The 22027-nt window shown below is 37.3% G+C and overlaps 1 long non-coding RNA gene across 1 annotated transcript in view; it reads left to right on the top strand.

Moving 5' to 3' along the window:
* The window catches only part of LOC144282424 (uncharacterized), a 32522-nt gene that overhangs the window by 1360 nt on the left and 9135 nt on the right, over positions 1–22027 (top strand). The gene's annotated exons all lie outside the window — the stretch shown is intronic.

Here is a 22027-nt window from a genome sequence, read left to right on the forward strand (position 1 = left end):
ATCCCACAGTTCTCCGTAGAAGTCACCATTGTAAACCCTTTCTTAGGTCTCCTTACAAATATAATTTTTACCTATTTTGTTTTTATTTAAAGCAGAGCTTTTCATCCACTCAACAGAAGTTCATTGACTTGTTTTTACTTTTTTTTTTTTACTTCAATTTTTAAACCTCTCCAGCTGCCTAGGCATTGAACTAGACTTGCCTATTGCCCTTGCCTCTCTTCCCCGCTTCTAAATCATAAATTCACAGAAACTTTACTCGCAAGGAAAAGTTTGGCTTTATTTGTTCTTTGTTGTTGTTGTTTAGAAGGAGACAGTTGAGCGACTCTGTATTTAAACACCTGGACCTTTTTAAGGTTGTGCTTTGTAAGTATTCCATCGTCCCAAGGTGTTGGACATAAGTGGGCTCAGGTTCCATGGACCCTTTTCACCTGTTCTTCATCTGCCTCCAGGTCCGTATCTTCGCCAAAATTAGCTACTGCCACTTGGCAAATCTTGGCCGTTGCCACTTCAAATTTTGCCCATGTCAGATTTAAGTTGCCAGCATAATGCACATAGTTCTCTGAAAATACAAATTCCCTTTGGGATAACTAAAAGGAAAGTTTACGCTGTAAATTTTATATTTGCACTGAATGTTCTGAGCGAAATAAGCAAATGAGACCTGTGCGAGGATGCGGTGTAAACTGAAGTGCTATATGCAGATTAAAAAGCACTATTAATGCTATTAAATGGCATTTTAGCCTTTCATAATGTGTATTAAGCACCTAATTACAAGTCCCTATGGAAACAATGTGATAAAAAAAAACAAATAAAAACCCTGTTGGCAATTTGATCAAAAACTTTTTCTTTAAAGATTTATTTATTTATTTGAGTGGGTGGGTGGGGCAGACGGAGAGAGTCCTCCAGGTCAACTCCTTGCCGAGGGCTGGGCTGGATCTCAGGGACCATGAAATTATGACCTGAGCCAAAATTGAGTCAGACGCTTCATGACTGAGCCATCCAGGTGCCCCCAAAACTTTATTTTTTAAATTTACTCATTTAACTCTTTGCTTTATTCATATTTGATCTCATTTCCTGGTTGCATCAAAAGCTCTTCTCCATTCTCAGAAAACTTGATCTAAAGAAAAATCCCCAAATATTAAGAAATTACCTCTAAGTTTTTTCTAATGTAGTTTTAGGACAACTTAGGTAACTTTCCTGACCACTTACTATGTTCAACTTACTATGTTCACTTACACTACGCCTATTAGTCTAAAACAATCTCTACTCTCAAGGTTCTAACTTTTAGAGGCACTCATTAACCCAAGCCTGTTTAAGACAAAAATTTAAATGGTGCTGAGACAAATTTATAAATAGCAAAGCCATAAACAGCTTAGAATAACTTAATCTTTATTGGTGACAACATTGTACCTCTTCCTTCTCCCTTCTTTCAATTCTCAATTCCTAAGACCAGAACAGTTCCTAATTTCATAGGAACACAGTTTTCAATGTATAAAGGTAATGTTAAGGTTGTGAAAAGAAAGATAACAAAACCTCCACTTCCTGTGTCTTTTCTGATACTAACTAAAAACAGTCATTACATAGGAAAGATACTATTCTTTAGGCCAATATCATTTTTAAAAATGTAGTCATTCCTATTAATATTGGCCTGGTATTACAGTTCCTGTTTACTAAAAAGAAGTACTTGAGGAAACTGAATTATAGCAGCATGCTAGGATTAAAGCTGTGGGATTTTATTATTCAGACAACCACATAAAATTGACCTCGCCTTTCAAGTTTTTGCTCAAATGTCATTCTATTTAAAATTGCAACCTACCCAGGATGCCTAGGTGGCTCAGTGGTTGAGCATCGGCCTTCGGCCCAGAGCATGATCCTGGAGTTCCAGGATCGAGTCCCACATCAGGCTCCCCGCATGGAGCCTCCTTCTCTGCCTGTGTCTCTCATGAATAAATAAATAAAATCTTAAAAAAAATAAGACTACAACCTACCCAACATCATCATTATCTTGATTTTTTAGAACTTGCCACTAAACGTACCATAGTGTACTTGTTATGCCTACTATATATGGTCTATGAATGCCAATATTTTTGTTTATTTTGCTCACTCTTGTTCTTGGGCTCTAAAATATTTGTTGAGAGAATTTGTTGAATTATAAGTTTTTAAGGCTGATTCCATAAGCATTAGTTAACTTAAACAAATATTGTGCAGCATTATTAAACTTTCCTAAATAGGTACTGTCTGAACCACCTGTCATACATAGTTTGATAGAGGCCAAACGATCATTTTCAAGGTTGTCTTATTTGAGGAGAGGCCACCAGGTGGTGGCATTGCTTCAGGCTGATTGTCCATAGAATGAGCTCAATTGGTCCGATGAAAAGCTGAGTGGAAAAATAAAGAAGAAAGGAGAAAAAATAAGTGGGAAATATCAGAAAGGGAGACAGAACATGAAGACTCCTAATTCTGGGAAACGAACTACGGGTGGTGGAAGGGGAGGTGGGCGGGGGGTGGGGGTGACTGAGTGGTGGTCACTGAGGTGGGCACTTGACGGGTTGAGCACTGGGTATTATTCTGTATGTTGACAAATTGAACACCAATAAAAAAATAATTAATTAATTAATTAATTAATTAAAAAATAAAGAGAAAAAAGCTGAGTGGATAATTTAATCCTTTTCAAATCTCATGGTTCAATACAAATTTACTAAATCTTAAAATATGATTGTTTTAATGTAGCCAAGCAAGTAAAAAAGTTCAAGTTCTTTGACTATAAAGAACTTGAGTCAAGTTCTTTGACTATAAAGTCACAATAAGATAAAATAAGTTCAGAATTTTAGAGTTCCTTTTAGGAACCTTAATTCCAACCACCTCAATTATAGATGAAGAGACAGAAACAAGCTAAGAAACAGAGCCAGGACAGCAACTGTGATCGTTTGACTTCCAGGCCTGGAGCAACTAGATAACAATGCTTTCTGTGACTGACCCAGGATCTATATACATTTGGTAAATCGATTTTCAAGCACATGACCATGACTCAAGAATCTGAGTTGGAAACTTAACATTTCTGTATGTTCCATTACCTAGCAGAAGTTACCTTCTTTTGCTCAGATCTCATTCCATGAAGTGGAAACCTGTGAAATATAAATATATTTATATATTTCATATTAAATATTGAAACAGTATTTATATATGAAACAATATATATGAACAATAATATAAATAAATAATAAACATAAGCTTCGGAAAGACTTATCATAGTGTGCATTTATAATTGTATTTTAAACTAAGGAACATTTCGAAATCATAACTAGATGTGTGATTTTCACAAAGCAAGGTATAATAACACATCTTCAGGTATGTTTCCTTTCAATGACATGCATTTAGCCTGCAGAGAAGAATTTCTCTTTAAAGGTTTTTCTTTTCTTAGAGCGCCTGGGTGGCTCAGTTAAGTGCTGGACCCTTGATTTCGGCTCAGGTCATGATTTCAGGGTCATATAATGAGCCCCATGTTGGGCTCTATGCTCATTGAGGAGCCTGCTTGAAGATTCTTTTTCCTTCTCCCTCTGCCCCCCCTACTCCCCCCCCACCTTACATGCTCTCTCAAAATAAATAAATCTTTTTTAAAAAGTAAGTAAAAATGGAGGATTTTTTTCTTATTGAGATGTAATTCACATACAATAAAATTCACGATTTTTAAGTGTACAATTAAGTGACTTTTAGTATATTCACAAGATTTGCAATAATAACCCAATTTCAGAACATTTTCATTACCCCAAACAAAAACTCTGTACCCATTAAACAATAATCCCCCAGCCAACCTGTCCCTTAGCCTCTTATAACCTCTAATTTATTTTCTATCACTATTCTAGATATTTCATCTAAGTGGGACTATACAATATTTGTCTGGCTTATTTTACTTAGCATAATGTTTTCAGGGTTCATTCATGTTATAGCATTTATCAAATACTTCATTCCTTTCTATGGCTGAATAATATTCTATTATATGGATATGCCATATTTTGTTTATTCATCAGTTGATGGACATTTGGGTTCTCACTTTTGGCTATTTGAATAATGATGTCATGAACATTTGTGTACAGAGTTTTGTAGGAATATGTGTTTTCAGATTTGTGGGGTATATACCTAAGAATGGAATTGCTGAATCATATAGTAACTCTTATGTTTAACTTTTTTTTTCTATGTTTAACTTTTTGAGGAACTGCCAAACTGTTTTCCAGCTGCGTTGTTTGCTGAAACCGTTTTCTACCATTTTACATTTGCACCAACTCATGTTTAAGGATTCTTATTTCTCACATACTCACCTACACTTATTTTCTACTTTTTAAATTCTACCAACATGGTAGGTGTAGAGTGGTCTCTCATTGTGGTTTTGATTTTAATATTTCTGATAATTAACAATGCTAGCACTTTTTCATTTGCTTATTGGCTATATGTATATTTTCTTTCCAGAAATATCTACTCAAATATATTGTTTGGGGTTTTTTTAAGATTTTATTTATTAATTCACGAGAAACACAGAGAGGCAGAGACGCAGACAGAGGGAGAAGCAGGCTCCCCAAAGGAGCCTGATGCAGGACTCGATCCCAGGACCCCAGGATCACAACCTGAGCCAAAGGCAGACGCGCAGCCACTGAGCCACCCAGGCACCCTATTGCCTGTTTTTAAATTGAGTTATTTATCTTTTTATTGTCAAGTTGTAAAAGTTTTCTATATATATTCTGGATCCTAGACCTTTATCAAGTATATGATTACAAATACTTTTCCAATTCTGTGAGTTGTCTTTCCACTTTGTTGATCATGTCCTTTTATGCACAGCTTTTAATTTTGATGAAATCCTTTTTACCTATTTTTTTTTCTTTTGTAGCATGTGCTCTTGGTGTCATGTCTCAGAAAACAATTGCCTAATCCAAGCTCACGAAGATTTACACCTATATTTTCTTCTCAAAGAAAACTAAAACAAAACCCCCCAAATCTGGTTCACTCTCCCAGCTTCCCAGTTTCTCTGCTTAGTGATCCAAATTCTGTCTCACCTTACCACATCTGGTCCATGCAGACTTACTTCTTTCTCTGGCCCTCCATCAGCCTCACAGTGACCAAACCCTACTCATTCTTCTTTACTTACTACTCTGAGACAGTAGCCACTTAACCGATTGATCTGTTTCTCCCCACTCTCAAATACCCCTGAAACCACCAGTTGCATCTAATAAAAGCCCACCTGTACTAGGTACTCAATAGATGTTAATAAAACTCACAGTGGCCAAACCCTACTCATTCTTTACTTAGTACTCTGAGACAGTAGCCACTTAACTGATTGATCTTTTTCTCCCCACTCTCAAATACCCCTGAACACCACCAATTACATTTAATAAAAGCCCACCATGTACTAGGTACTCAATAGATGTTAATAAAACTCATACTGACTTCTCTATCATAAGTCTTGAAAATTCATTGCACAAGATGTTTATAATTGTTGGCTACTTACTTTTCCAGAAGACTGTGAGGCTTGTAAGGTCAAGGCCTTTTTTATTTTCTGTATCCCCAATGCTACTACATTGGAGTTCAGTAAATGTTTGTTAAATTCATGAATGGATGAGGCCCGAGCTTCTTGGCATTCAAATACTTACGTGGTCAGGTCAATGTACTACCCCTCTCTAGGTTAGTCAAACATTGTGAATTGGGGGGAAACTCACTATTTCGGTTCTGAAATGAAGTTTACCTCTATGATCAGGGAAGCCACCCACTGCCTTCTATGTGTGTACATACACAAAGCACCCAAAGACCTTGAACACGTGGGATCATTCTGATCCCGTGTTTCTACAAGCTCCTCAGGATGTTAATGCTACTGGTCCTCAGACTGCCCTTCAGGGAATTATAAAGCTGTCCTCTACAACCTTTTATATCTTCTGGACATGCCTTCTGCGTGACTGATACTATAACATTTTATATATTGATATTGCTTCTCCTCCCAGTGATACTTTCTCCATTTATTTTCTCCTGTATGAACCCAACACATCTTTCTAGGCACTTACTCCTGGGCAATGCTTTCTCTGACTGCTCTAGTGCCCTACTCAATCTTTTTTCACTCTGTAAAGTATCTATCGCTGGTGCTTGGTGTTTGACCCATAGTCTACAAATAATTATTGTTTATTATTGTGTGTATGCGAGTACCCAGTTATATACTTCTTTTTCTTTCCTATAAGGCTTAACACAATGCCTCTTTATAGGCAGTACTCAAAAATTCATGTTAAATGAATGAATGAATGAATGAATGAATCACTTTAGCATTACTACTACATAGAGAAATCACATATTTTACTATACTATATTGTTGTTTTCCAGATTATGGAGGAAAGATCCAGTATAGAACTTCCCCAGTCTATTTACATGAGGCAATTCAATCTAAACAACAATTTGATCTTTTCAAAAATAAATGATATTAAAATATCTAAAATGAGTTTATATTAAAATTCAAATTTCTCTCTGTGAAATTTGCTACGACTGTTTCTGTCCCAATTTCCAAAACCAAATATGCATAATAAATATGAGAACTTGGCATTAAATAGAATAAGAGATTGGTCTTAGAGAATATGAATTGGAATTATATCATGAGTTCAATAGCCTGGTGAAATAACCTGCCTTGCACCCAATACCATGTTGCGTATCAAATAATGAAGTGAACTCTGGTGAAAAACAAAGTCTTTATTATTGATATAGAGAAGTTGTTTTACATTTTAAAGTTAAAATAAGGAAGTTCTTTGAATATTGCTTAACTCACTATTATGGGAAAAAAGTTAGAAGCATTTCAGAACATAGTACCCTATTTTGTATTTCTATTAAAGTTTTCTTTTTTAACTTGCAATATTTGCTTTGTAAAATAGACTTTAATTCAAATATCAATTTATTATTTTTAACAAGAGAAAAGAGCCATATTATGTATTATGTATTATCAAATTCTTGACCAGATAGATGTTTTGGTTGTAAGTTATCAAACTGTAAAATCTTCTTGGTAGGCTGTGAAGTGCCAGCCAGCTCCACAAATGTAAAGTACTTTAATCATTATTACGTATAAGGTATAACATTTCTGCAAAATGCTGGAAAATATGTGCTAAGTGAGTACACCTAGTAAAAGTACTGTATCACTTGAATGGAGGTGTTAATCACAATGAATCTCATTCTTAGTAGGTTTTAGTGATCTAAGTCAGTTTGTTTTATTTAAACTCCAATCTCCATTCTTAATTTAGTTTACCCAACTCTGATGGAAACTTCTCCTTGAAAAATAAATAATAAAGTGAAAAGTCTCAGAAAGCAGACTTTAAAAAAAATGTCTTTATTCTATTTAGTTCTCTTGCTCTCTGATAAAATATTTATGGGAAGAGGTTACTTTTAGTTCGGACTTTGCAATGCTCTGTCACCTCCCAATCTGAGTTCAACAGAATGGAGCAACACAGGATATACAATTGATGGAGACCACAGGACTAAGCATGAGCTTTTGTTACTCTTAAAAATTGTCATCTCTCTTGGGGTTCCTAGCTGTCTCAGTCAGTAGAGCATGCAACTCTTGATCTTGGGGTTATGGGTTCGAGCCCCACGTTGAGTGTAGAGATTACTTAAAATGAAATCTTTGGGGAAAAAAATTGTCATCTCTATAGAATCTGGAAGACCATTGGAGATCTTTGGGGCCAGTCTCCTTGTTTACAAGTGAGGATATTGCAGCCCTGAGGTTACCCAGCTTGTAGTTGGAGTCAGGCTTGAATTCTTCTCCTTCTCTTCAATCCATGGCCCTTTCCACCTTTTTAAGTGAGACATGGGAAAACTACAAATGGTGAGAGCATCAAGAAACACACGTAGATGAAAGAGGTGGCCCAGTCTCTTCTAGGCTGGCTGGGGAGCCCTGCCTTTTTATCCATTACTCCACTTAGCTCTCAATGGTCGGCTATCCTTAAGAGACTCAAACAACAACCACTGGCTAGAAATGACTAGACAGTAATTACACAAATGGAACTTCTCTAAAGATATCTTATTATCTGTATTTGTCACTGGATATCCATATTTTTCAAAAAGGGAAACAAATATTGACTTCCTCCATGAATTTTTCCTATTGTTACCCTTCATTTTCATCGTATGTACTTTCTAATACAATTTATCAAATACTTACTTTGGATCAGTGTGCTGATCATTTCAACTGCTTTACTTCATTCCATTTTCATAAACAACCCTATAAAATACATACTGTTATTTTCCAACATTTTAAAGACAAAAAAAATTAAGCTTAGACAAATTAAGTAATTTATCCAGGGTATAGAGGTAGTATTTGGCAGAGCTAAGATTGGATCCCAAGCTCTTTGGTGTTAGAATCAGACTTCTTAAGCAGAATTCTTGTTTTCTGCTTCTGGGAAAGAAACTGATCTACTTAAAGTAAATTTCCTTATTACTTATAAATAAATGTATATATATGAAAATATATATTATTTTCTAAATGATGTTCTTTTCCTTTTATTTGGGATAGATAGTAATAGTCAATATGAGGAAGTTCTGACCAATTTATCAGTCATTTTCAATTTTAATTTTATTATTTGCAATGCATAGTTTTTTTTAAAGTTACATATATTTATATATCCAAAAAAAATAATAAATTCAAGCAGTGCCAAAAGGTAAAAAATGAAAAGTTTCTCTCCTACCCTGACTTCCATACCCAGCATTACCTTCTCAGAATTAATCACTATACCTATTTCTGTATATCCTCCAAAATGCATATACAGGCATAGCTCACTTTATTGTGCTTCATTTTGCTGCACTTGGCAGATATTTTTTTATATAAATTTGAGATTTGTGGCAACCCTGCATAGAGCAAGTCTACCAGCACCATTTTCTCAACAGTGTTTGCTCACTCTGTGTTTCTGTGTCCCATTTTGGTATTTCTCATAGTACTTCACATTTTTCCATTATTCTTATATCTGTTATGGTGATCTGTGATCTTTGATGTTGTTATTGTCATTGTTGGGGGCCCCATAAGCAGTGCCCTTACAAGACAGCCAACTTTATTGATAAATGTGTGCATTCCGACTGCTCCACCAACCTGCATGTCTTTTCCTCTTCTTGGGCCTTCCTACACCCTGAGACAATATTGAAATTAGGCTGGTTAATAACCGTACAAAGGTCTCTATGCATTCAATTTAAAGGAAGAGTTGTATGTGTCTCACTTTAAATCAAAAACTAGAACTGATTAAGGTTCGTGAGAAAGGCATATTGAAAGCCACAACAGGCCAAAAGTGAAGCGTCTTGCACCAAATAGTTCGCCAAGCTGTGAATGCAACAGAAAAGTTCATAAAGGAAATGAAAAGTGCTACTCCAGTGAACACACAAATGATAAGAAAATGAAGAAGCCTTATTGCTGGTATGGAGAAAGTTTTACTGATCTGAATGGATCCAACCAGCCACAACATTCCCTAAAGCTAAAGCCTACTCCAGAGCAAGGCCCTAACTCTCTCCAATTCTCTGAAGCCCGGCAGAGGTGAGGAAGCTGCAGAAGGAAAATATTTTTAATATTTTATTTAAATTCAATTTGCCAACATATAGTAGAACACCCAGTGCTCTGCAGAAGAGTTTGAAGCTAGAAGTTAGTTCATGAGATTTAAGGAAAGAAGCCATCTCCGTAACATAAAGTTGCAAAGTGAACAGCAAGTGCCAATGTAGAAGCTGCAGCAAGTTATCCAGAAGATTTAACCATGACAATTAATGAAGTTGACTACACTAAACAACAGAATTTCAATGTAGACAAAAGTCTTCTATTGAAAGAAGATGGCATCTAGGACTTTCATACTTAGGAGGAGTCAATGTCTGGCTTCAATGTTTCAAAAGACAAGCTGATTCTCTTGCTCAGGACTAATGCAGCTGGTGACTTTAGATTGAAGCCAATGCTCATTTACTATTCTGAAGAGCCAAGGGTTCTTAACAATTATGCTAGATGTGCTATGCCTGTACTCAGTGGAACAACAATGTCTGAATAGCAGTCTATCTGTTTAGAGCATGGTTTTCTGAATATTTTAAGCCCACTGTTGAGACCTATTGCTCGGAAAAAGATTCCTTTCAAAATAGTATTGCTCATTGACATGCACCCGGTCACCCCAAATCACTAACGGGGATGGACAACGGGGTTAATGTTTTCATGCCTGTTAACATCCATTCTGCAGCCTGTATATCAGGTAATAAGTTAGAGTTTCAAGTTTTATTATTTAAGAAATAAATTTTGCAAGGCTATAGTTGCCATAGTGATTCCTCTGATAGATCAAGGCAAAGTAAATTGAGAAATCTCTAGAAAGAATTGACCATTCTAGTTGCCATTAAGAACAGTTAGAATTCAGGCAGCCCTGGTGGCACAGCGGTTTAGCGCTGCCTGCAGCCCAGGGTGTGATCCTGGAGACCTGGGATCGAGTCCCATGTTGGGATCTTTGCGTGGAGCCGGCTTCTCCCTCTGCGTGTGTGTGTGTGTGTGTCTTGGGGATAAATAAATAAAATCTTTTTTTAAAAAAAGAACAGTTAGAATTCATGGTAAGAGGTAAAAATATGAACACTAGTGCTTGGAAAAAGTTGACTGCAACCCTCTGCATGACTTCAAGGAGTTCAAGACTTCAGTGGAGGAAGTAACTGCAAATAGAATAGGAATAGCAAGAGAACTAGAATTAGAAGTGGAGCCTGAAGATTTGATTAAATTGCTACAATCTCATGGTAAAATTTTAATGGATGAGGAGTTGCCTCTTACATATGAGTAAAGAAAGTGGTTTCTTGAAATGTAATCAGCTCCTGGTGAAGATGCTGTTGACATTATAGAAAAGGATTTAGAATATCACATAAACTTAGTTGAAAGCAATGGCAGGGTTTGAGAGGATTGACTCCAATTTTGGAAGCAGTTCTACTGTGAGTAAAATGCTATCAAACAGCATCATGTGCTACAGAGAAATCATTTGTAAATGGAAGAGTCAATCAATGTGACAAGCTTCATTGTCACCTTATTTTAAGAAATTGCCACAGCCACCCCAACTTTCTACAACCACCAGCCTGATCAGTCAGTAGTCCATATCAAGGCAAGAAAAAGATTACAACTTGCTGAAAGCTCAGGTGATGGTTAATATTTTTTAGCAATAAAGTATTTATTGATGAAGGTATGTACAGTTGGCCCTTGAACAACATGGATTTGAACTACACAGGTCCATCTACATGTGGATTTTTTCAATAAATACAGTATAGTACTGTAAATGTATTTTCTTTTCCTTGTGATTATCTATTTATTTATTGAGAAAGAGAGAGAGAGGATCTTAAGCAGACTCCATACCCAGCCTGTGAGCCTGATGTACAGCTGAATCTCACAATCCTGAGATTATGACCTAAGCCAAAATCAAGAGCTGACACTTAACAAACTGAGCCACCCAGGAACCCCTCCTTGTGATTTTCTTAATAACATTTTCTTTTCTGTAGCTTACTTTGTTGTAAGAATAGGGTATATAATGGATATAACTTTCAAAAATATGTGTTAATTGATTGTTGTTGTCATTTAGGTTTCTGGACAATAATATATTATTAGGAGTTAAATTTTAGAGGAGTCAAGTTATACACAGATTTTTGACTATATGGAGGTTGGTGCCCCTAAGCCTCTCCTTGTTTGTGGAATCTATACATTGTTTTTTAGGACATATGCTATTGCACATTTAGTAGATTATAGTATAGTTAAATGTAAATTTTATATGCACTGGGTAACCGAAACCTTCATTTTGCTGGCCTTATTATGATATTTGCTTTATTGTAGTGGTCTGGAACTAAACCTGCAATATCTCTGAGGTATGCCCGTATATATATGCTTCCTTTAATCTACATGATAGCATAATATTCACACTGTTCTATATCCTTTTACACTTAACAATAATGTATCTTGGCAAATGTGCTACATCAATACACACAAATTTATCTTATTCTTTTTAAACAGTGGCAAAATGTTCTATTGGGGAAGAATAGGGAAGAAAAGTGAAATGAAAAGGTAGAAATTCACTAACATCAATGAACAGTGTTTCTTGGGCTCTATCCTGTAGATGTGACTGGAAGATATCCAGCCCCTCACCCTGCAAATCCCATGGATATGTCCTCTCAGATTCCACGTGATGAGAGGTATATGTGAACCCTCTGATGCCATCACACAGAGAAGTTCATACCATGCTATCCTGCACAACGTAAGACACCATGACATCTCTTCTCCTACCAAGTTTCACTAGAACTTTGTCAGAGCAACTTATCTAGTTCTTGGTTTTGACATGATGCACAAGCCCTTCAAATCTGAATGATAAACAACATGCAACACTCAAAATTCACTTTTTCTCCAGTAATTCCCTTGGAATAAGTCTTTCTATGAAGTCCTGGGTTTTTCATGCAGAAATCTCTAGTAGATCCTCTTCACCTAAAGTCCAAATATTCCCAGGTGGCTCACTCCATTTAATGAAACTATATTCATTAGCTCAGGATGAGATAATGGACATCAAAGTTGACTTTTTTGTTTTATTTTGTTTTCTAATTTATTTGCTTGTTTATTTAAGTAGGTTCCACACTGGGCAAGGAACCCAATGCGGGGCTTGAACTCAACACTGAGATCAAGACTTGAGCTGAGATCAAGAGTCAGATGCTTAATTAAGTAAGCCACCCAGGTGCCCCTTTTATTCTGTTTTTAAACTTTATTTTTTAAGGTAATCTAAACCTAATTTGGGCTCAAACTCACAACCCTGAGATCAAGAGATACATGCTCTTCCAACTGGAGCAGCCAAGCACCCCAAAATTGACTTTTATTAATTGGACTTCAAAAATGATGTTATTGTCATGTATAGCTGAGAAAAGTGAGGATAAGTATCATAGATGGAAAAAAAAGTAGGTCTGTGGTGTTCCAGCAGGGAGCTGATATTAACTGACCTAAAAGTCTTGTATTTCTCCACATTGCCTCCCTAGGGTTGGGGAACCTCTCCATCCATAGCCATTTCAAGCATCACCTGAACACAAACTCCTTTTAAATTCTTTCTTTCCCTCCTTTTACCAAGTAACCTCTACACCCAACATGGGGCTTGAACTCATGACCCAAGATCAAGAGTATCAACTGAGCCAGCCAGATGCCCCTTCTTTTAAATTCTAAGTTCATCACACGCAGGTGTGTGTTCTTGAGTGCTACACATGTTTGATTATTTATTGATCCCTTCATTGAACAAATATCATTGATCCCTGGTGATAGGCCAGCCACTGTGCTAAGTCCTGGAGACTTACCTTCAAAGGAGAAGAACATGTTGCATTTAGCATGTTAACAAATAAATAAACAAGCTATGTATAGATTGCAATAAATGCTATGGAGGAAATGGGTAGGGTAGTGTGATAAAATGTAACTAAGTAGGGAAAAGGGACTATTTTAGATAGAAGGGTCAGGGAAGGTCTTGAAGAAGGTGACATTTCAGCTGAAGCCTGAAGGGTGAAAGATGAGAAGGAGCCAGTCATACAAGGACTGGGGAACAGTGTCTGGGCAAAGTGGACAGCAGCTACTTGATCCTTCCAGTTCACTTCAACACGACACACTGTTGAACTCAAAATATACTTCTCAAATGAAAATTAATTCACATGGGTTTGCCAAGTACTGAAACATATTTAAGGCCAACTATTACTGGCCAATTGCTATTAAAGATAATACACTAAATAATAATTTCTATTATACTTTATTTTTATATAAATTTTCTAATCTGTATGACAAGCCTCTATTTGATATTGACTAAGGCAACATAATATATTCCTTCAACAAATATATATCAAGGCCCTACTATATGCCAGATCCTCTGCTGAACTCTGGTGATAAAGTAATGAAGCAAAGAAAGTTCATTTGAAATGAGTACTGGATTGACACTGGGTTGGGATCTTTAGTCTCCTCTCTAATCAGGCTAGTTTTCATGTGTTTTATATGTTGACCTTCCAAATGAGAGTTTTATTATAGAAATCAGTTCCACTGGGAAAGAAAGAAAGAAAAAAGAAAAGAAGGAAGGAAGGAAGGGAGGGAGGGAGGGAGGGAGGGAGGGAGGGAAAGAAAGAAAGAAAGAAAGAAAGAAAGAAAGAAAGAAAGAAAGAAAGAAAGAAAGAAAGAAAGAAAGAAAGAAAGAAAAGGAGGGAGGGAGGAAGGGAGAGAGGGAGGGAGGAAAGAAAGAAAGAAAGAAAGAAAGAAAGAAAGAAAGAAAGAAAGAAAGAGAAAGAAAGAAAGAGAAAGAAGAAAGAAAGAAGAAAGAAAGAAAGAAAGAAAGAAAGAAAGAAAGAAAGAAAGAAAGAAAGAAAGAAAGAAAGAAAGATAAAAGATTGGAAAATCACTGGGTCCCCAAAGTCCATTCTGTAAAACTAGACAAATATTATTATGGGGAATTTTTTTTCTTTTTCCTTAAATTCCTTACAGGCTACATGCTGATGTTACATTTGAGACAACTCAAGAATAATATGATATAAAGTGAATTACTATGCTTCAATGAATGAAAAAAATCGTATTTACTTTTAACACGAATACAACATTTTCTCCTAAGGATACAAAACATTAACCGAAGTCCCTCACCTTCTCAAAACACAAAAACAAAAACAACAAAACAAAACAAAACACTCTTATATTCAGTTGTTTCTGATTTTTTTAATAATAAATTTATTTTTTATTGGTGTTCAATTTGCCAACATACAGAATAACACCCAGTGCTCATCCCGTCAAGTGACCCCCTCAGTGCCCGTCACCCATTGTTTCTGATTTTTAAAATTCTCCTTGTCCTCTGAGAATTCTTAAAGGACAAACTGCATGCATTTTGATTGAATTCTTTCCTCCTTTCAAAATTTCTGATAATCTTTTAGGCAATAAGGAAGGAAATAACAAACTGGCAAGATGTGGGATGTGAAAATGGTGCTTTGGGCATGAGAAAACTGCTCCTATTATGTTAGCAAGTTTCGAGTCCTTTACAGAAAAGAAGAACTGGCTTATTAATGCCAGTTTTGCTTAGTCATGTATTTTTTTAAGTTATTTTGCAGTTATGTATTGGCTTTTTCGCTGGCATCAACGTGGGAAACAAAGTCACATGAATTGAAGTTAGTGCTAATTTCTTTCTGTCCTTTTCCTCTTTGACACCTACTAGGTTATACAGATGTTATGAAATTCACAGCAAAGATCTCCATTCATTTCAGGGGCAAAAATCATACCCCTTTCTTCTCTTGCTTAAAGTCCTTAGACTATATTTCTTTCCTTAGACTATGTAAGAGCAGTATTCCACATTATTGTGGTTCTTCGTATCAGGTAATGAACTTACTTGGTAATGAACATGCCAGGTATTGATTATTGGCCCTTGGCAACATTGTCAAGCAAAGTTATTGTTCTTGATCCTTCATTTGGGTTGTCTTTCCTGCCTCGCAGCATGGGCCCTCCTAGAGCACACTTATCTCTCCACTCAAACCCAAGTCTCTCAAGTTCTAAATCTTAGCTCTTTCCCTTGTTCATCCCTTAGTGACTTCCAGCAACTATAAGACATTCACACTCAAGTATCAGATTTTTAAAAAAATTATTGGTAAATGTTCTCGCCAGTAAACACTTTCATTGTCATTTAAACATTTTCTGAAGTCATGAATAATACGGGGTTTTGGGCAGCTAGAGGGAGAAATATTTCCCCCTCCTGAGCTTTCTATGGATACTTTTTAAATTCTACCCCAGAAAGGATCATCTTTGCTAAATGAATGTAAGCCTCCTGCCTTTCTAACTCAATGAAACTTGCTTACTCATGGCTCACAAAGTTCTCCCGAGGATGATTAGTAAGCATTATTCCAAAGTTTCAGCAAAAACATTGAGAGAGGCTGCCTAACAATATTAGATTTAAATGAGTGGTTGGAAAAAAAGTCGTGCTGCCTTATCTGCTAGCCAGCATTTCTGCAAAATTTGTTGTTTTTTTTTTTCCCTCACTTCAAAAGTGCTCACACAAGGCACCTGGCTGGCTAAGTTGGTTAAGTTGGCTGACTTTGGCTCAGATCATGATCTCAGGGTCCCAGAATAAGTCCTGTATTGGGCCCCCTGCTCAGTGTGGAGTCTGCCTCTCCTTCTTCCTCTGCTACTACCCCTGCTGCTGCTCTTTCTCTCTCTCAAATAAATAAATTCTTTTTTTAAAGTGCTCATACAAACAAGAAAAAAAAAAAAAAAGGAAGAATTCACCAAGAAATATATGATAATGGAGCCACAAGGGAACTTTAGGATAAGCAAGGCCAATGTACTCACTACAGAGAGAACTACAGCTGCCAGGCCAAGTTACCCGAGCTCAGCCAGCTAGTGACAGACCACATTTCTCAGTTACAGGCTCTCATAGTACCTGGGGACTCTGCCTTCTTCCAAGCAGAGCATTTGCAACTACCTATGTCATCATTCAATTTAATGCCTGTCTTCCCCACTAGACTATTACCTTCATGATTAGAAGAACTCTGGGTTCGTTTGCCACTTACCAGAATAGTCAGCCTTATAGTCAGAGTCAGTGCTCAATACCTATTTGTTGAATACCAGTAACACAGATCAACTATCAGTAAAGATAGAATTGAAAACATATGTAGTCCTTGGAATAACTGTCAAGTCATTGTTCACATGTTATGTGGACATTATTTACACTAATCAAGGAAATGTTAGATTCTACTAGAGTAAAATAAAGACTTTGAAATCTCAGTGGCTTAAGGCAAAAGGGTTTACTTCTTATTCATTTAAATTCTATATGTGCCAGGTGACTGATCTCCACCTTATACTTCCCCCCCGCCCCCGCCACCTGGAACATGCAATCTCCAAGGTCAGGACGGCAGAGTGAGAAAGCGGGATGGAGGCAGCACAGCAGGTCCTATGAGCCTCAGTCCAGGAGTGGCATATGGCACTTCCACTTGTAATCCTGTGGCCAGAATTGATCAGATGGCCGCATGCCCATGATGAAAGAGGATGAGAAAGTTTTAAGGAGAACTGGCTGCCTGTGCTTACCATTGTATGGGCTAAGGATAATAATAACAATCACTAACTTTTATAGAGCAATTCCTTTGTACTAGGTCAAAAGTTAGTAAGTGCTTTATTACATTCACTGGTTAATTATTACATTCACTGCTTCATTTAATCCTCATTACAGCCAGATGAACTGCAGATACTCTCATTATGATCAGTTCCCAAAGGAAGAAACTAAGGAATTGGTTCATTTGCTCAAGGTCACGATGGCTAAGTGGGATCAGAGATGTGAGCCAATGTGTCAGGTGCTAAAGCCTGAGCTCATAGCCACTCGGACTTAATCTCACCTATGTGATTCATCAGAGTAAGGCTCTGAAGAACAGCAGGTTGGTTTTTAATAAGAAGAATAGAGGAAAAAAAAAAGAATAGAGGATAAGAATAATAAAATTCATTTGTGTTATGATAAATAACCTCAACTTAGCCATTCGGTAGAAGAGTCTTTTGTTAATGTCATAAGTAGTACAGAAAACTGAGACCATGTGTAACCAGAGGAGACACACTGAGAACACAGCACGTGCAGCATCCCTGCCCAAAGTTCAAGATCCGAATTTGAGAGAAAACCTGAGTTGAGGGACAGCCCATGAAATAACTGGCCAGCACTCTTCAAAAATGTTGGTACTGTGATAGAAGAAGAAAGACTGAGGAACCCCGCCAGACATACGGGGGTTAAGAGAACCCAAAAGTGCAACCAGTGATCTTGAATTGAATCCTGGGAAGCAGGGGTCAAAAATGCTACACAGGCCATGAATGCCTGGCCGGCACAGCCAGTAGAACACATGACTCCCAAGTATTGAGGTCGTAAGTTCAAGTCCCATGTTGGAACCTTTAATTTTTAAAAAAGCTATGAAGGACATTTCAAGAGCAACTAGTGAAATTGAAATATGAACAATGTATTCGATGAGTATTATAACAATAATAAACTTCCAAATGGAGCGATTATACCATGGTTTTTAAAAAGGGGGAAACCTGTTTTCCACCTATGTGTTTCTTCCCTGTGAATCTCCTTCACTGCTTGCACAAAACACTTCTGGCCACCAGACTTGTGGAGACTTTCTCCCCCACACCAAAAACTCTTTGTGACAACAGCTGAGTGTCCTACAATTTAAGTCAATTCTGACATTATTTTTCCAGAGCTTGTGTCAATCCTACATATGAAGTTTCAATTCAGATGCCAGTCTTAAGCCCAGACTGTTACCTAGCCAACCAGCTACACATTGGACGTTCTAGTGACCCCCTCCTTTGATTTGATTAACTTGCTAGAGAGGCTCCCCAGAACTCAGGGAGACACTTAACATTTATGAATTCACTCAAGAATATGATAAAGGATACAGATGAATAGCCAGATGAAGAGGTAGTCAAGGAGAGGCCTGGGTGGGTCCTGAGTTTAGGAACTCCTGTCCCCATGGCATTGGGTGTGTCACTCTCCTGGTGTGGATATGTTCACCAATCTGGAAGCTCACCAAACCTCACACTAGTGGGCATAATCAAATATTAACTCTACTTCTAGCCCTTCGCCGCCGCCTGTGGAATTGGGGGTTGGGGCTGAAGGTGCCAAGCTCCTAATCAAGGCTGGGTCTTTCTGGTAGCTACCCTTACCCAAGAGCCACCCAGGAGTCCATCCAGAGTCACCTCAATAGAACAAAAGATGCTCCTACTGCTCTTATCACTTAGGAATGTACAAAAGTATCAGGAGCTCCGTGTCCGGAACTGTTGGCAGAGACCAATATGTATTTCCTAGGATCTCACAGTTACGTAAGAAAATGTCCTTGTTTTTAGGACATATACGTGGAGCTACCCAGGCATGAAGGGGCATGATATCTAAACTTGCTTTCAAAGGATCCATAAATATACAAGCAAAAAAGATAAGCAAATATAGCAAGTCCTTTACAATGGCTGAATCTGTACTAATCCTACAATTCTTTAAACTTTGACTTATTTCATAATAGAAAGTAAAAAAAAAAAAAAAAAAGCATTTATTCATAGCCTGGGTGGTACCAGGCACTGCTCTGGCCACAGAAAAGTAAGTTTTGGGCAAGGATATGTGCAGAATGCTATAAATATAATTCACTGTAGATAAGACTGATAGAATCCAAACTGTGATTGCCTTTTTCTTTATCATAAAGGCTTTTGATTCACTAGGCCTGCTTTTCAAAGCAAAGTTATGCTTTTTCCCTCCTTGGAGGTTTTGAAGGAGGAAAAAACAAAGTTTCTGAGTGAGGCAGTCAGAAGGGCCTCTGAATTTTTGTAACCACTAGTTCCATGGTAATACAAAAACCGAGGAGAAATGGAAGTCTCCTTTGAGAGCAAAGGCATCATGGCAACAGAAATCCAAGGCTCTGGTGGAGTGGGTGAGAATCCAAAAAACCAAGCCTGCCATTCAGATTCACTCTCACTCAAAGCATTAGATGCACTAAATCAAACACTAAACAAAAACCACAGATGCTGGAGGCTTTCCGTCCTCCCTTGCATGGGGGGCATATAACTACCTGAGAAAAACAAGCAAACAGAATGCCTGGGGGCTCAGTAGTTGAGAGTCTGCCTTCAGCCCAGGGCGTGATCCTGGAGTCCTGGGATCGAGTCCCGCATTGGGCTCCCTGCATGGAGCCTGCTTCTCCCTCTGCCTTGTGTCTCTGCCTCTCTCTGTGTCCCTCATGAATGAATAAATAAAATCTTTAAAAAACCAAACAAACAAGCAAACAAATGGCAAAGTTTCCAAATCTCCTTTCCACCAGGTCAGAAGAGTTTCTGAATCACCAAGAACAGTTCCGTAGAGGACCTCAAACTGGGAAGACTAAAATTGTGTTTAAAAGGGATACAAATAGGTTATAAATCAGAACACTGCCAAGCGCAGATTAGCTGTGAGAAAACAAAATCACTTATATACAAGAGAAATACTGAAGCATATTTTCAATTCCCCACAGATTTGTTCCATCTAACCAGCCATCATCATTTCTGAAAGAGGATAAGAAGATTTTGAATGTCTCTTTTTCTGCATAGATGCTTCTGATTAATAAAGGAAATACAGAATAAATGATTTAACATGGGCAAGGTGTGCAAAACAATGCTAGGTACATACTATATTCCCAATACCTTTTTTTAAGACTTATTTATAGATTTATTTATTTCAGAGAGAGACAGAGACAAAGAGAGAGAGAGAAAGAGAGAGGGAGAGCATAAGCATGAGCAGGGGGAGGGCCAGACTCCTCACTGAGCAGGGAGTCTGATTTGGGGCTCGATCCGACCCTGGGATCATAACCTGAGACAAAGGCAGATGCTTAACCGACTGACCCACCAAGATGCCCCCCTCCCCCATAACTTAATTTTTAAAAGAGATAAAAACTACTAGCTGCCCAGAGTTGAGATTGACTCCCACTAAACCATGGTTATATGGGAATAAATCAGGCCCCATTGCAGTGTCAATAGGGACCTAGAACTTCTTCTGAGGACAGTTCTGAATGCCATGTTTTAAAGGTCCCTTGGCTTCTCCTGACTCATGCAGACCTTCACCTCATATCCATGCATAACTGAGCTTTCAAAATTCTTTTCCTGTGTCTATTTTTCTTGCACAACTACTCTGGCTGTTTCCTCATACAACTCCCTAAAGATCTGCAGGGCCCAAAGGACGGAAGTCTTGTCCTGTTTCTGTAGAGGCTCACTCAATGGGTTGAACTGAATTTTGCTGAACTCCCAAGTTTTGAAGAGGAGGGTCAGGATTAATTTGTCTCTGCACACTGTCACCATACAGATGAGGCTTTTCCTCAGTTAGTTAGTGTTATGTGACCTTGGGCAAGTTATTGAACCCCTCTGTGCCATACCATAAATAATTTCCATGATGCCATTGTTAGTGTTATTGATATTAGGCATAGGAAAAATTGAATTTGGAAAACAGCAGAGCTGGGATTTCAACCCAAGGAGTCTGTCTCCAATCTTAAGAGTCTGAGCTCTCAACCATTTCTCTTGATTTCTTAAATTGAGGACAACCCTACATGACTGTAGATCTGGTCTGTGACACTATAGTTTTGCTTGTTCTAGAATTTCATATGAACTGAATCTTACAGTGTGGTGTCTTTTGTATCTGAATTCTTTTACTTAGCAAAATGCTTTTGAAATTCATCCATGTCAAGTGGGCGTGTAAAATAGTCTGTTCCTTTTCCTCATCAGTAAAATTCCATTGCATGGCCATACCACAATTTGTTTATGCATTCAAGAGTTGATGGAAATTTGGATTATATCCACTTTGGGCATATAATGAATAAAGCTGCTATGATCATTTTCATACAAGTCTTTGTGTGAACATGTTTTCATTCCTCTTGAGCAAATATCTAGGAGTGAAATGACTCCTAGGTCATATGGTAGGTGCATGTTCAACTTTATAAGAAACTAACAAACTATTTCCCAATGGCTATACCATTTCATAGTCCCACCAGCAATGTATGAGAGTTTCAATTACTTCATATCCTTGCTAACACTTAGTAATTATCAATCTTTTAAATTACATCCATTCTAGTATGTGTGTAGATGTAGCTCATTGTGATTTTTATTTGAATTTCCCCAATGATGAATGATGCTGAACATCTTTTAATGTATTTATTGTTCATGTATTTTCTCTTTAGTGAAGTATGTGTTCAAATCTTCTGTATCCTTTTGAAACTTGGGCTTTAGTCTATTATTGAGTTTTAAAGTTTTTTTTTAATATTCTTGATACAAGTCCTTTATCGAAAATAAGTTTTACACATACATTCTCCCAGTTCGTGGCTTGGCTTGTAATTATTGTCTCAAGATCTCTTGAAGAGCCAAGGTATAAATTTATGTGAAGTTCAACTTATCAGTTCTTACTGTTTTAGGCTCTGTGTATACTGCATCCTATTTTAGAAACCTTTGCCAAACCTAAGGGCATAAAATCTTATATTTTCATATTGCAGTTTTTGAGTTTTATCTGTTTAAATCTTTGAGTCATTTTGAATTAATTTTTAT

This window comes from Canis aureus, chromosome 13 (assembly GCF_053574225.1).
Source record: "Canis aureus isolate CA01 chromosome 13, VMU_Caureus_v.1.0, whole genome shotgun sequence".
Classification (NCBI taxonomy): domain Eukaryota; kingdom Metazoa; phylum Chordata; class Mammalia; order Carnivora; family Canidae; genus Canis; species Canis aureus.